This window comes from Styela clava, chromosome 7 (genome assembly GCF_964204865.1).
Source record: "Styela clava chromosome 7, kaStyClav1.hap1.2, whole genome shotgun sequence".
Taxonomy (NCBI): Eukaryota; Metazoa; Chordata; class Ascidiacea; order Stolidobranchia; family Styelidae; genus Styela; species Styela clava.
Genome location: NC_135256.1, coordinates 20654703 through 20659702, shown reverse-complemented (window position 1 = coordinate 20659702; position 5000 = coordinate 20654703). Strand labels below are relative to the sequence as shown.

Here is a 5000-nt window from a genome sequence, read left to right as displayed (position 1 = left end):
CGTCATGGTAACGCCTCCCGATCGCTAGTTGGCATCGTTTATAGTCAGAACTAGGACGGTATCTGATCGTCTTCGAACCTCTGACTTTCGCTCTTGATTAAAGAAAACATTCTTGGCGAATGCTTTCGCAGTAGTTCGTCTTCCGCCGATCCAAGAATTTCACCTCTAACGGCAGAGTACGGACGCCCCCGTCTGTCCCTCTTAATCATTACCTCGTGCTCCGAAAACCAACAAAATAGAACCGAGGTCCTATTCCATTATTCCATGCAACACTATGCAGGCGAACAGCCTGCTTTGAACACTCTAATTTTTTCAAAGTAAACTTATCGGCCACCGCCGACACTCAGTCAAGAGCACCGACGGAGAACCGAAGGTGAGGCGAACGCAACCAGTGACACGCCTTGCGACGGACCGGCGGCGCTCGCCCAAAATCCAACTACGAGCTTTTCAACCGCAACAACTTTAGCATACACTGTTGGAGCTGGAATTACCGCGGCTGCTGGCACCAGACTTGCCCTCCAATGGATACTCGTTAAGAGTTTTAGGATGTACTCATTCCAATTACAGGGCCTCGTTAGAGTCCTGTATTGTTATTTTTCGTCACTACCTCCCCGTGTCGGGAATGGGTAATTTGCGCGCCTGCTGCCTTCCTTGGATGTGGTAGCCGTTTCTCAGGCTCCCTCTCCGGAATCGAACCCTGATTCCCCGTTACCCGTTATCACAAAGGTAGGCACGTAGCGTACCTTCGACAGTTGATAGGGCAGACACTTGAATGATACGTCGTCGGTGCAGAGACCGTACGATCCGCGTGGTTATCCAGAGTCATCAAACGTCACAGGACGAACCCGGTCGGTTTTGATCTGATAAAAGCGCGCCTCCCGAAGTCGGCGCTTAATGCATGTATTAGCTCTAGAATTACCACAGTTATCCACTTCGCTTACGAGACCAAATAAACCAAGACTGATTTAATGAGCCATTCGCAGTTTCGCTTTACGAGAACTCGTACTTGCACCTGCATGGCTTAATCTTTGAGACAAGCATATCACTACTGGCAGGATCAACCAGATAGCTGCGACAGCTGCGCTCGGCCCTTGCTGGGCCGCCCGGCGCGTGCTCGTCGCATTCGTTTAAGACCGAGGCGATCGCCTGCGGCCGTACTCAGCTTCGACAGTCGCTGGCCGCGACGTCCACGCTCTCGCCGGCAGTGCCAGGCGGAGCGATTTGCGTTTTTTCTTTGCTCGCCCTCTCTCGGGCTCGATCCATTCAGTTTCGCACAAACAAGAGCTCTGCCGGCCGCCTGCAGCGGTGCCTAAAACCCGGGCATAACAATGCGCCTTAAGCGTCCGCGAACCGAGACGGCGCGCCCCCGCACCCAACTGAAAGCGAGCCGGCGACCTGACGGGCCCTCCCGTTTGCCTCTCAACGGTTTCACGTACTCTTGAACTCTCTCTTCAAAGTGCTTTTCAACTTTCCCTCACGGTACTTGTCCGCTATCGGTCTCGCGACCGTATTTAGTCTTAGGTGGAGTTTACCACCCGCTTTGGGCTGCATTCCCAAACAACCCGACTCCGAGAAGACCCGAAGCGGCCAAGGCAAGCGCCCCTATGGGCCTAACACCCGCCGTGGGACGAGGCCTCGATCAGAAGGACACCGGCGCTCGCCGTCAGCCGCACTGGGACTTCCGTACGTCACAACTCGGCGCGCTCGAAAAGCGCGCAGATTCGACGCTGGACTCTTCCCGGTTCACTCGCCGTTACTCAGGGAATCCCTGTTGGTTTCTTTCCCTCCGCTTAATAATATGCTTAAATTCAGCGGGTGCTCTCGCCTGAACTCAGGTCGTATGTGTCAAGCGGGCCGCTTCTTACACGGCCCGCTGGCATCGCAAGTCGTCGCCGCCGGCGCCGACCGAGCGCGTACCGTCGCCGCCTTGGCCCACGGTCGGTCTTGATCTCGTAACCGGACCGACCGACCTGGACCCGCCCCTTGAACGTAGTTGAACACGTCGAGGGGCCGGCGGTGTACGGGACACGCGGTCGCGCCGAGAAAGCTCGGCGACCGCTTCAACTTGGGGCGACGCCCGGCCGTCTTCGCAGAGGCCAGGCGACGGCCCTCGGGTGAGGACGAACGCGACCCTGAGGCAGACGCGGTCCCGGGATTGACCCGAGACCGCAATTCGCGTTCAGAAGGTCGACGTTCAATGTGTTCTGCAATTCACATTACTTCTCGCACTTGGCTGCGTCCTTCATCGACTCGCGAGCCGAGTGATCCACCGTTAAGAGTCGTCCTCGACGTTTCGCCCGGCGCCGAAGCGCGCGGACGTCACACTGTGGGATCGACCACAAAATCACCACCGACAACAACTGCACAAAAACACCAACAAACGGCGCCGAGCGACCGCCGGGCTGGGCCGGCGGCACATCGAGCGCGGTGCCCAGAAGCCACCATCGCACTCGGCTGCCTTGCTATGCCAACGTGTTACGCGTGTCGCACGGGGCGGAACCCCGATTGACGGCCGCCCTCTCGGCGGCACCCAAAGACAATTAAGTGCGCGGTCGGCCGGGGCCTACCACCACTTTCGGTAATGATCCTTCCGCAGGTTCACCTACGGAAACCTTGTTACGACTTTTACTTCCTCTAAATGATCAAGTTTGATCGTCTTCTCGACACGCCGACGCGGCCGTTGCCAGCCGCGACGGGGCCGATCCAAGGATCTCACTAAACCATTCAATCGGTAGTAGCGACGGGCGGTGTGTACAAAGGGCAGGGACGTAATCAACGCAAGTTGATGACTTGCGCTTACTGGGAATTCCTCGTTCAAGGGAAACAATTGCAAGTCCCTATCCCAATCACGAATGAGGTTCAACGGGTTACCCGGACCTTTCGGCCTAGGTTAGACACTCGCTGCTTCACTCAGTGTAGCGCGCGTGCGGCCCCGGACATCTAAGGGCATCACAGACCTGTTATTGCTCAATCTCGTGTGGCTAAACGCCACTAGTCCCTCTAAGAAGTTAGACGCCGACCGAGAAGGTCGCGTAACTATTTAGCATGCCAGAGTCTCGTTCGTTATCGGAATTAACCAGACAAATCGCTCCACCAACTAAGAACGGCCATGCACCACCACCCACAGAATCAAGAAAGAGCTCTCAATCTGTCAATCCTACCTACCTGTGTCCGGGCCGGGTGAGTTTCCCCGTGTTGAGTCAAATTAAGCCGCAGGCTCCACTCCTGGTGGTGCCCTTCCGTCAATTCCTTTAAGTTTCAGCTTTGCAACCATACTTCCCCCGGAACCCAAAGACTTTGGTTTCCCGGAAGCTGCCGGAAAGGTCGTCATGGTAACGCCTCCCGATCGCTAGTTGGCATCGTTTATAGTCAGAACTAGGACGGTATCTGATCGTCTTCGAACCTCTGACTTTCGCTCTTGATTAAAGAAAACATTCTTGGCGAATGCTTTCGCAGTAGTTCGTCTTCCGCCGATCCAAGAATTTCACCTCTAACGGCAGAGTACGGACGCCCCCGTCTGTCCCTCTTAATCATTACCTCGTGCTCCGAAAACCAACAAAATAGAACCGAGGTCCTATTCCATTATTCCATGCAACACTATGCAGGCGAACAGCCTGCTTTGAACACTCTAATTTTTTCAAAGTAAACTTATCGGCCACCGCCGACACTCAGTCAAGAGCACCGACGGAGAACCGAAGGTGAGGCGAACGCAACCAGTGACACGCCTTGCGACGGACCGGCGGCGCTCGCCCAAAATCCAACTACGAGCTTTTCAACCGCAACAACTTTAGCATACACTGTTGGAGCTGGAATTACCGCGGCTGCTGGCACCAGACTTGCCCTCCAATGGATACTCGTTAAGAGTTTTAGGATGTACTCATTCCAATTACAGGGCCTCGTTAGAGTCCTGTATTGTTATTTTTCGTCACTACCTCCCCGTGTCGGGAATGGGTAATTTGCGCGCCTGCTGCCTTCCTTGGATGTGGTAGCCGTTTCTCAGGCTCCCTCTCCGGAATCGAACCCTGATTCCCCGTTACCCGTTATCACAAAGGTAGGCACGTAGCGTACCTTCGACAGTTGATAGGGCAGACACTTGAATGATACGTCGTCGGTGCAGAGACCGTACGATCCGCGTGGTTATCCAGAGTCATCAAACGTCACAGGACGAACCCGGTCGGTTTTGATCTGATAAAAGCGCGCCTCCCGAAGTCGGCGCTTAATGCATGTATTAGCTCTAGAATTACCACAGTTATCCACTTCGCTTACGAGACCAAATAAACCAAGACTGATTTAATGAGCCATTCGCAGTTTCGCTTTACGAGAACTCGTACTTGCACCTGCATGGCTTAATCTTTGAGACAAGCATATCACTACTGGCAGGATCAACCAGATAGCTGCGACAGCTGCGCTCGGCCCTTGCTGGGCCGCCCGGCGCGTGCTCGTCGCATTCGTTTAAGACCGAGGCGATCGCCTGCGGCCGTACTCAGCTTAGACAGTCGCTGGCCGCGACGTCCACGCTCTCGCCGGCAGTGCCAGGCGGAGCGATTTGCGTTTTTTCTTTGCTCGCCCTCTCTCGGGCTCGATCCATTCAGTTTCGCACAAACAAGAGCTCTGCCGGCCGCCTGCAGCGGTGCCTAAAACCCGGGCATAACAATGCGACCGTTCTGCTAGGCCGACAAGCGCTCAAGCCAGACGCTCGATCGAACGCCCCCTACATATTAGTCGAGACAACGGCTCGCTCATTAGCATCGCGTTTGTACTTTAACTTTTTTTGGCTCGTTTTTTTTCGACGCCGATGCCGGCGACGCAGCACTCTCTCGCCCGCCAGCCACCGAGAAAAGGGTGCGCTCCGACCGGCCCCGCACCGCTCTTTCTTGGCTCATTCGAGTTTACTGTCTTTCGCTCTGACATGCCTTACCTAGGGTTAGGTTAGTATGCTTGCACGTTTGTACTTTAACTTTTTTCGGCTCGGCTTCTTTCGACGCCGATGCCGGCGACGC

General features: G+C 55.1%; 3 non-coding genes across 3 annotated transcripts in view; all 3 read right to left on the bottom strand.

Annotated features, from left to right (window-relative positions):
* The window catches only part of LOC144425328 (small subunit ribosomal RNA), a 1814-nt gene extending 746 nt beyond the window's left edge, over positions 1-1068 (bottom strand). Inside the window, exon 1 of the ribosomal RNA XR_013477472.1 lies at positions 1-1068. This exon is cut by the window's left edge and continues 746 nt beyond it. This is a non-coding gene — a ribosomal RNA (small subunit ribosomal RNA).
* A 1059-nt stretch (positions 1069-2127) lies between these two features.
* On the bottom strand, positions 2128-2281 carry LOC144425432 (5.8S ribosomal RNA). Its single transcript, XR_013477524.1, has one exon. It is a non-coding gene; the product is annotated as a 5.8S ribosomal RNA (ribosomal RNA).
* Positions 2282-2579: 298 nt separating this feature from the next.
* Positions 2580-4393, bottom strand: LOC144425327 (small subunit ribosomal RNA). The gene has a single exon (XR_013477471.1). It is a non-coding gene; the product is annotated as a small subunit ribosomal RNA (ribosomal RNA).
* Positions 4394-5000: the final 607 nt, after the last annotated feature.